We start from the raw sequence: 11,428 nt of genomic DNA, 5'->3' as shown, positions 1-11,428 counted from the left end.
ATCTACAAACAAGTTACTGCAAGCTGTGGTATTTTGTTATGATTTTAAACTGAGGTGTACTCATCTTGGGCACTGAACTGTCCAAGACACACATTTTACTTAAATGATGTGGTTGATGGCATTAGCTGTGCAAAAAGGTAATTGACACAGCCACTCAGTATTAATGACTGTGGTTTTTGTTGGGAAATCTCCATTAAATTGGTGCTTTTTGAGTGCAGTAGCAATTCTCACAAAGTGACAAAGTACCAGTTGGAAAGGTCATCTTTAAATGAGACAGGAAAGTCCCTCATTCACTTTCATTATTTTGGAGCCATGCAGTGAAAGAACAATGTGACCAACTGTAATTTCAAAGTTCCAGAAAAGGCATAGTTAAACTTTGCAAGATACATCTTTGTGAATCCATTGCTATCTCTGATTAAAATTCTCATAAACCATAAGGTTCTGGCAAAATAATAAATTAATAAAAAAAAAACACAATAGCTGAGCAGCATACTGCACAGTGAAAGTCTTGTCCCTGAGGAAGGCATTTGAGGAGCTTTTTCACAAACACATTTGAACATTTGTGAAATGTTGTTTGATGCTGTCCTCTCCCCCCATCCAAACCCACACACAGCCCTGGGGGGTGACGTTGAAGTCAGAAGCCTCTGCCAGATGGTCCGACACTCCCTCTCAAGAAGCTACCTCTCTCTCTCTCTCTCCCTCTCTCTCCCTCTCCTCAGCATCTCCAGGAAGCATCCCCCTTTAAAAAAGGAAAAAAAAAAAAAAAAAGACCCGACTTAACTTCTGAGACGGGTTTCCTTCTCTTTCAGAACCCACCCTTGCTGCAGACGCTGCTGCGGCCGGCTCCCACTTCCATCGGTTGGCATTAGAACACCGACCACTGTCATGGCTCTACCATCTGTGTCAGCCTTGGCTTCTTTGAGGCTTCTTCTAACTACGTGCCTTCAAGCTGTTGTTGTTTACCAATGTGCTCTGTTCTGTTCTTTTTTGTCGGAATTCCAACCGCCTTTCCCTTAGAGGCCACTCCAACAATAACATTTTTCATGCGTTCCCTGTCAGGGTAGCGACAAGGTTGTGTAATGATTGGAGTGTTTAGCTAAGAAGAGTACAGTTGGAATTGTTTGGGTTAGAGGGGCTGCTAGTCATTTGGGCACCTCTTCTGCTCCTCTACGACTGCAGGGTCTGAAGTGATTATATTGCAATACTGCGAGCAGGAGAACAACTTGAGGGAGAGGATTTTTTGGTGCGGATTAAAAGCCACATGAGTATTCATTTTTTTCAGTTCTGTTAATTAGCATCTTGTTTTTTTTTTTCTACCCCCCTCGCTCAAAGTCTGAAGTGGGACATTTCGCTTTTTGTGGCAGAGATGTTTTGCTTTGAACTTCCCTCAGCATTGACTGTGCAGCATAGCACACATAGTCTATATATGGATGTAATAGAAACAATTAGGCAAAATGATAAATTAAATCACATAAAACACCAACATTCCCCACAGAACCGGTCTCTTCAGATGGAATTTGGTGTTGGTTTTCTCTAAAAAACATTTCAGCCTTTTTATTTATGTTACTCTCTCTATCCCTGCGGTTTAAAATACCTTGCAACGATAATAAATACAAGCCTATAAAAATAATGCAATAAAGAGTAGAAAACACATTTATCCATGTGTCCACAACCAAGGGCAGCTTAGGTAAACCAGACACTAATATGTCCTCACACAGTCTCTCCTCCTTGGTTCATTCCCTTCAGCTTAAACCAGTGTTTCTCAAACTTTTTCAGACCAAGGACCACTTAATCAATAAAAAAAACCTCACGGACCACCTAGCTAAAAAAAAGAGTAGACCTACTTAAATAGTTACTTACACAATAGGCTTACTCACTGAGCCACGTAGCTTATTTTCTTTGCACCTTGCTTATTGTGTCAGAGGATTCATATGATTTAAACTGGCATAACTTACATAGACAGTGTTGCAGAACTGTTTGGATTTACATACAAGTTGGTTCAATATGGCAAACAATTCATCTATATTATATTTTACCACGTCTGCTCGCGGACCACTTGGGATAGCTTGCGGACCACCAGTGGTCCCCGGGCCACACTTTGAGAAACACTGGCTTAAACAAACAAAAGACACATCCAAACAATGGAGCCTATGTCGTGTCTCTCCCTAACGTCTCGGTAGACTTGAGTTTGTTTGCCAGAGATGATTGAGACACCGTGGTGAGCTGCAGGGAACACACAAGGGGGTCACCATGAGCTAAGACGCAAATGTGAATCTTCTCTTGAACAGCATGTACAGTATAGAAGATACTATGCACATAGTAAACCACTTTGAATCTTCTGAATGGCTGTGAAAAATGACTTTAGAGGAAATCAGTGAAGGAAACCTAGAGCTATGTTTTGTCCTCATCATTGATCATCTTAGGGACAAAATAAGGAGAGACAACATTTTGTGATGGTGAGCCATGGGTTACATTACATACAACAACTTTGATCATAAAAGTGCACTTCAGCAGCCATACATTTGAACATAAATAACCAGAGGGGGAGACCAGTGTGCATTCACACTCAAACTGCTGGAGTCAGGTGGTCTCAAACAGCAAGACCAAGATGCTGTACCTTGCAAAAAATGTTGCCTCACCGCTGTATCTCTGCCGCGTGGGGCTGAACATTGACTACCCTGTCAGGGAGCAGGCCTGAAGCACACCGTGGAATGGCCCTGTTTTTTTTTTTGTTTTTTTTTTAAGTTTTGCAGCAACCAAAGGATTTTATTTTTAGTCACAATGAGTGAAATGCACTTTTCTTGAATACTATTTCAAACAGTTACAAACCTTAACCCCAGTTCAATATCAAATAAGTAACAGAAGATTGACACACCATGATGTTCCAGTGTGTTTCTATGGGCTTAATTTTATCCCCGACTGCGTAAGCAAGAAGCACCATTGTTACAAAAGACCATTTCCTGTGAAGGCCACCCACACAGATGACTCGACCATCCAATACACCAATGCCACGAAATGTCATTCAGACGAGCACAAACTCCGAACAGGCCACACAATATGAAAGTGCAAAGGCACTGTCTTATATGTCAGTTCTCAGAGAAAAACAAGACGCAAAGGTGTCGCCTAAAGGCGAAGCTGTAATTCCAAGCTGCATTCCATAGATTCAGTATCCTGTCTACTCTTGTGTTTCACTTTATTCGGAGTGACAGGGATAAGCATTAGTACAGAGACTTGAGTCCTCAGAGTTTTGAAATTTTTGTTTTAATGAAAATGGGTTACATGTTGTGCATGTATTTCTCAATGGTGCCTTTTTTCTTTAGCAAAATAAATGGAGCCAAGATTCTTGCTGTATTATTATGCACTTCACCAATACACAGAAAGCTGGAAGTTGGGTAGGAAGCTGAAAGGGGATGCTCTGAAGGGGCAAAAAATGTCACTGAACAAATTTTAATTCATCAGAGATCAAAGACTTTTTATGTTGTTTTCAGTAGCCCTGCTTGGGTAATGCTAATCTTGTTCCTCGGAGTAAGTTATGCATGGAGAGAGTTGCTTTGCCTTTATATAAGACAAACTTTTACATTTAACCACCCTGTGGCATTTGGAGCACGACCATGGCTGTAGTGACCAAATATATAAAAGGAGCTGGACATGCATCTAAAGACCAAAGGCTGATCAGCAGAATAGCTAAGAATTCATGTGAATTACACTGTTTCTACAGAGTAGGTATTATTGCCAATAAATCTGTAGAAGATTTGCTCTGCACACAGGAAATTACATAATTGTTGTCTATCAATCTAAGGTATCTAGATATGAATTATTTTTTGTGTTTTTCTGCTTGTTGTTTTTTTTTATATTCCTCATTAAAATCACAGCCTCAAGCGGTTGTTTTGGGAAAATAACTGTGTGTCACCCACAAAATACTTTCACCACAAACTGTCAGACATTTTCATTAGCTTCCTAAAATCACTGCCTGGACTATTATTCCATTTTCTTCATTTGTATAGCACACATGGTACATTTATTTGTATACATGCTAGTGAAAATTGTTGGTTTGCTAAGAATTATGGTAAATTATTGGTGTTTGAAGATGATTACAGTATAGCAATAATAGTTATCAAAAGAAAATACTTGTATATTGTCTCTGTGGTTTAGAATGTATGCACATAGTCTGCCTGTTTGTTACCTCCAACAAATTATCCACTTTTTATGTTTTCATTTAGAATACATCTTTACCAAAAGCCTCTTACTGTACAGGCAGGGTACACATTTTACCAGTGCGTTCCTGTTCCCTGAGGAATAAACTCATGACCTTGGGATTGTTAGAGCAATGCTACGCTCATTTATCAACAGGGACACTGTTTGAATATCTTTATTGCCATCAATTATTAATGATGTGCTCATCCACTCACCCCAACTGGAATGCACATTCCCTTGGCCGACCCTTCCTAACCGTCTGCATTGATAGATCACATAATTTTCAGTGAATCCTGTGTCCAATGACATTCACCTTCTCAGTGCAGTGCGGGTGCAAAGGACACATTTAATTTTGTGAGACAGAGATAGTCACACCCCTAACCAAACCACAGGCCAACATGGAGAGTGTTTGTGAGATTAATGCAGTAACAGAATAGGTAGCTTCAGGAAGAGAGTAATCATCTTGATTTCCTGATTTGTGGTTTTCCTACAGTATGTTCTGTACAACGTGTTTGCTATGCTGTTTGTAAGGTCTACTCTGTGTTTGGTTTAGATCCTGGCGCTCTGACGAAATGCCGAGTCTATCGCCAACACACCTGTGGCTTCTCATCAGTCACAGTATTTAAAACTGTCAAGAGGATCACTTATCGCGCCCTATAATGCCCTTAAAGTTCTGATCAAGAATCCAAGTTTTCTCTAGTTTTGATTGGCTGTTTTTGCCTAATATGACTCTGCCTGAATCTCTGTGTTTTGCATGTTTTTTTTTTTAACTGTTTGGATTTTGAACTGCACCTGCCTGTTCTGTGCTTGTCCAGTCCTCAAACTCTTTGTTCATTACCACTTTCAGGCCCTTGCACTTTGAGATCTTCCAGCTTCTTTTTTACTCTTGCTTGGAGTGACTTGTGGGTTACTAAATCTGAACTGCTTTTAAATATTGATCTTTGTCTGCAGTCTGAACAAAAGATAGGTTCTTTAAACATCAATGTTTTTTCACAGCCTTCATTTATTATGTCTGCTTTTTGGTCCAATAATCCCAACCCTGGCCTTACCGGCCTTGATATAAAACAACATATTAATGAGAGAACTATGTCCACATCCTAGTTTCCTGAAACGTTCATAACGTTATGTTGTTTGTAAGTTATACCTCTCCACTGCAAAAAATAACATTTAACCAAGTGTTATTAATCTTATATTAAGATCGATGGTATTGTTTTTAGTATGAAGAGACTTACCTAGCACTCAAGATCATTTTGCCTTAATTAAAGAACACTTCAATCAAAACAGTACCATATTAAGATTAGTAAGACTAGAAAAGTTATATTTTATTAGATAAGCAGTTTTGCAGTATATCTTAAGGTTTTCATGTGATCTGTAAAATGTTCATATATGTATACCTTCTGTAAGTCATCCATTCACAAGGTTGCTTGTATAAGGTGGTCTGGACCAGAGATGTTGTATGTGATGTAAGAGATGTAACAGTGTGACATCTGTATTATATTTAGCTCATCACTGCCTTCCATTTTTATCAGAATATTATATATTGAACATGTTAGTCGTCAAGTTTGATACCAGTTTATCTGATAGATGACTGCAATGTAACCTACATAGTGACATACCTTCTGGTATGCATGGTATTACATCTTCTGAGATGTAACCTACATACATCTCATGCCTTCTAGTACTGTGAAGATTAAAAAGCGACTTATCCCCCCTGTACACAATGCAAATGCTTTTGTTGTGCAGGTGAAGGATTAGCAACAGGCAAAAAACTATCTCCAAGAGCTATATCTACTGACAAGGTAATGTTTCTCTCGAGCTCTTTGAAGTCGCATGGCTGGTTTTCTCAGTAGGGACTCGCTACGTCTATGCAGAGCCATATAAAGGTAGAGTTGCGATAATGGGTGTTCAAAATTCGTTAAGGTCACCTCACGTTATTCATGTAAACTTCAAAAAGTTCCCGGAAGTGATTGACAATGGATTAGAATGCATTAAATAAGCTACTGTTCAATGATAGACAGAACCACAATTTTGGGTAATTGACAGACAATAAATGCATTGATATACAATATTTATAACACAGTGTAATTATTGTGTAAACTGTGTAGTTATCCTACCATTACAACAATATTAAATTAAATTCCAGACCGTAGCCTGCTAAATATTGGAAGGTGACCTTTTTTTCTCCCTTTTACGTATGTCACTTAATATTAATTTCTGTACAAAACCAAGACGGGAGATTCTTTAGAAAACGCAATAGCACCCACCCCATAAGTGTAGCCTAGGCCTATCTAAAAATTATTGTTATAAAAAAAATGACCTAGTACGTGACTCAAGAGCTGTAAACCGTGTTTTTGAGATTTTAATTTTGCAACGAGACACTGTAACACAGCTAGTCTAAGTCTAACATTAACTTGTTTGAGTTTTCTCCCCAACGTTTTCTCTGGTAGTTTTTCACTGATCTGAGATAATGAGCGAACTACCTTAAGTAGCTAGCATCTCGGGAGAATAAAAAAAAAGTTTAAAAGTTTTTTAACATCTCTCCAGTGTAATGGTGGGCATGGTAAGTTAACCGTAGCATTACCTACACAGTAACCCCATGGTAATGCGATGCGAGTGATCATAATAACATATAAAACGTGATATAGTCCTTGATAAATAACCAGGCTGTGAACTCATAAACAACAGCATTTTGTCACTGTTTGTCATTCACCGTGCTGTGAATACAGCATTAAGATGCTAGGCTAAAGAGCTTGAGATTCAGAGAACTTGCATGGTTGTGCTCATCCTGTCAGAAAATAGCAATTTGATCAGTGATCATGCATCATATCAGCGCAAGCTTGAAAACTGGTTTCTGGGGATGGGGTTTACACGATCCTTCACTGGGCTAGTGCCTGCTGTGTTAATATGACCGTGCTGATGCTAACAGCTGCAGCTCCCCCAAATCTGTAGGTTCTCGTGCATATTAGGCTAGCTTTTGCCAATGAAAATGAATGCAACATAAAAAAAACAGTAGGCTACTGCTCCTACTGCTAACTAAAGAAACGTTTACGTTACTGTAAGGAAATTATTATTATCATTGTATAACTATTTGTGTAAGCAGAAATATTGTTGTGCTGAGTTCTAAGAACAGAGAGTTCAAGTTAAATGTTGTTGTGCTGAGTTCTAAGAAGTGTGGACCCAGACAGACAGGAACTGCAACCTGTCTGTGTGTGTGTGTGTGGGTGAGATAAGAGCAATGAAGTCGCTATGTCTTGCTTCCTATTTTCTGTGTGCATCTGTACAATAAAAGACACAGCTTTTGGGCTGCAGAGTCAGAGACTGATGGTGTGAGGAATTCTTACATTAGCAGGCTCTCCTCTTGGTACCAGAGTTTGTGGGCAAAGCCATACTACATGTTGTGGTTCTTGTATCTGCAGTGTTTCCCATACATTGACTAATCTGTGGCGGGGCGCCACGAAATAAAAATCGGCCGCCACAGATTAATATTCTATGTTTAATTTAATTTAAATTAAATATAAGGTCAAATCCTTGCATTGCCATTGAGCTGCGCTTTTTACGCACGCAGCCTTTCCTTGCCCTGCCCCGGCCCGCTCTCTCTCGGTAGCCTGCTGCCACTCCTCTGCATGCATTTAACAAAATATTCACGATTGTTGAAGGATTGTTGTTGCCACATAGAAGCATTGCATAGAAGACGTCTGGCTAAATTGCTATTAAATCCGCTTAGCATCGTGACAAATTTATTCAAAACTGCTGCATTGAAGTGAACTCTGCTAAGGTCTTATCACAACATAGTAGGCTACATTGAAGAGACTAAACTAAGTTAAGTTATGAAATCAAGCAGTATCTCAAAGCTAACGTTACAATATTGTTTGGTTGTCGAATTTAGCATGCTTAGCCTACTTACTGCTGCTTGTCAATTTCGTTGAAGGGCTCATTTAATTGACTCTGACACTGAATGTTTGCAAAATCCCGATATAAATGGAAAAGTGTTTCCAAAATTCAAAAGTGCTTGTCACAAGGAGAAGTACGAACCTTTATTTTAACTATGTAGAAAACGTTATGAATTGCATCCACACATCAGCAGCCTTTCAACTGTGTTACAATGGCAAGGGTTCCCTCAAACGTCTTAAAGTGACAGGCACTCAATTAGACCTATACACTACCAAGACGATCTTAATACCCCCCCCCCCCCCCTTGTCCAAGTTAGCTAAAAATCCTTAGCTTAGATGAGCATTGCGCATACGTTACAACTTGACGTGATAGTGAAGCTAAATGCCCAAGAAACGTCACGTCATAAAAGTTGTAGGCCTACTAAACGCAAAAACTTAATTACAGCTTGTTCGTGGTGGTCTAGTGCTGCCTAATTGAAATGGGATAGGCAAGGGTTATCTTATATTCGGCTATTAGTGTGGCACATTTATTGGGCTTTTAGCCTCTTTTAATTTATTTGATGAGGAACTGATAAAGACTGAGCAGCAGAAAAGTCATAGTCGATACATCAATCGTTTATTACAGTGCATGAAAATGCACTGTACTGTTCTTCCTAGGCAACTTCAACTTCTTATTACAGTGCATGAAACTTCGTTCAAACTTTGTAACGTGGGTCTTCAAACGGACCAGGTTGCTATGTCTTTTCAACTTTGAAACTTTTATACTTTTTAAACTATTAAAGAAAAACTTTTTAAAAATCCCCATAGACTTAACATTACCGATTGTGACATCATAATACGGCCATTAAGCAATTATCCTATGGCAGGTGTTCAGGCCACCTGCAGCCTCAGGCTTTAAGCATACAATCTGGGTCAATTAAAGGTGCGATTTGTAGGATTGTTACCGAACGTTCTGTAGGCCAAAATCAAAACACTGGTGAACGTTCTCAAGACTACCAGACGCGAGCCCATTCTGGGTTGCCAGATGTAATTAAGACTTAGCTAATAACGTTAGTTGACCTGCAGCTGCTTTAACGTTTCTCCAACTATGACCCAGCTACACATTACAGAAACAGTGAAAACAAAAAAATACTTCTCTAACCAATGTAACATATTTAGCTGAAGTTAGCGATGCAGATGAAGTTTAGCCTAGGCTACCTATCGTGGAGAAATATGGCCAGCTCTGCGTCAGACTTGATATTCTTCGTTTGACGAAGACGTCGCCATATCAGTAAGCTCCTCCGATGTCCACTTAATTTGTTTCTTGTTTTAATTTTGGAAATTTGCCTGCCTCTCCTAGGCGTTCATGACTACAACTGACAGCAAGTTGACAGTTGGCCTTTGCTAATTTGGCAACACAAATAGGAGGACTCGCCAGCCCATTATCAATATGCTATTCTAGAATTAATCGTTCAAAACATAAACGAAAATTCCAAGAGATTCCGCCCCGTAACTCATTTTTTTTCATGGGTTTTACAGGTTATAGTAATGTTGTCAAATAAGCCATTACTTCAATTCATCGTGTTTCCTTACTCTCTGACAACATATGGTGATCATTTTTGGAATGGTTACCATTTATTTTCCAGTATTTCCTACATACTGGACCTTTAAGACTACGCATCCTATTCAACTGTTTCCTCTGCCCAAAACTGTTTCAAAATAAAAGTCCCCACTACAATAATTCACTGTTAAACAATTTAACCCATTAAACTACTGAACTTTTCCTAAACAATCATTAAACTATCTATCTATTAAACTAGCTGTCTATCAACAACTTTTAACTTGTCATTAACTATGTCAATACTTGTCATCAACTATGACTCCTACCCACTGTAGCTAGTTAGCATGTTAACATTGCTAGCATAGTTAACATATTTAGCAAAACTATTAGAAACCATTAGATAAGTAGCATGGTTAGCATGTTAGCATTGCTAACATAGTTAGCATGTATAGTAAAACTGCTAGAAAATGTTAGCTAAGGAGTATGGTTAGCATGTTAGCATTGCTACATAGTTAGCATGTTTAGCAAAACTGCTAGAAAACATTAGCTAAGTTAACTAAGTAGCATGGTTAGCATAGTTAGCATTGCTAACATAGTTAGCTAAGTAGCATGGTTAGCATGTTAACATTGCTAGCACTGCTATAAAACATTAGCTAAGTAGCATGGTTAGCATAGTTAAAAATCTTAGCAAAACTGCTAGCAAACATTAGAGTCATTCCAACTTTCAGTTATCGTCAAATATCTACCTATACACAGCCATTAAACTATTTGAATATCAACATTCATTAAACTTCCAGTCTATCAACAACTTTTAAACTATTTACCTTCAACTTTTAAACGGTCTACTTTTAAACTATCATTAAACTATCTATCTATTAAACTAGCTGTCTATAAACAACTTTTAAACTATCTACATTCAGCTTTTAAACAGTCTACTTTTAAACTATCAACTTTTATTAAGCGATGCAACCACCACGTCTGTTCTAGGATCACCGCAGTAACCAGCTCTGTATTATCTATTTTAACTATACATGATATTTTACTATATCACAACTTTTGCATTTTCATGCATTGGTAATTCCTTGGAAATTGCGTTTCTAGTTATTATTATTATTCGGATGAGGCAAAGGAATGTACATCTGAGTCTGAAATGTTGGCTATAATTGTTAACTTCCGGGAACTATTTGAGGCTTCCATTAGCTGCCATTGTTGGAAAAAATGGAACATTAGCGTCAATGGAGTTGTCGCAACTCTACCTTTATATGGCTCTATGCTGTATAGCTATGCTAGGTGAACGATTCACCTATTACAAGTTTGTTTACCATCAAATTGGCTTCATAAAGTTGTAAATCTTGCCTAGTGTGCCTTTAAACAAGGGAGTTAACTTAACCTGAATGTCAGCCGAACTTAGCTGACAACATTTGAGGTCGGGAAGTTTGGTCTGGACTTGTTCCGTTGTGGAGCAACTATGACCAAACCAGAGTTGAATCAGGGTTCGGATCAGAACTCCTGAACGTTTTTTTTTTTTTTCAGAGCTGAAAATGCAACTGTGTTTGACAGAGGACAGATGTAGGTTGCTATGACAAAATATTAGCTTTCAGTATGGTACGATGTCTTTGTAAGTGACATTTAAATAAAAAGTGTTTAATTCTTCTCGGATCTAATTTATATAGTATATTTAGTATTTAGTTTTGTTAGTTTTTCTTATCTCCTACTGTCTCTATTGTACAGTGGAGTTTGGTTATATGTTTATACTTATATTTACCATTTCTGCTGTAAGTGCATGTTGTGTGTGATGTCTGTA

At 38.4% G+C, this 11,428-nt stretch overlaps 1 long non-coding RNA gene across 1 annotated transcript; it reads right to left on the bottom strand.

The window, feature by feature from the left end:
• Window positions 1-363: 363 nt before the first annotated feature.
• LOC121698694 lies at window positions 364-10,050 on the bottom strand. The gene is made up of 4 exons (XR_006026839.1): window positions 9,977-10,050; window positions 5,807-5,810; window positions 1,543-1,550; window positions 364-374 (listed from the first exon to the last, which is right to left on the bottom strand). It is a non-coding gene; the product is annotated as an uncharacterized LOC121698694 (long non-coding RNA).
• Between the last annotated feature and the right edge of the window lie 1,378 nt (window positions 10,051-11,428).

Source organism: Alosa sapidissima, chromosome 23 (assembly GCF_018492685.1).
Source record: "Alosa sapidissima isolate fAloSap1 chromosome 23, fAloSap1.pri, whole genome shotgun sequence".
Lineage (NCBI taxonomy): Eukaryota > Metazoa > Chordata > Actinopteri > Clupeiformes > Clupeidae > Alosa > Alosa sapidissima.
This window is presented reverse-complemented; position numbering and strand designations above follow the sequence as displayed.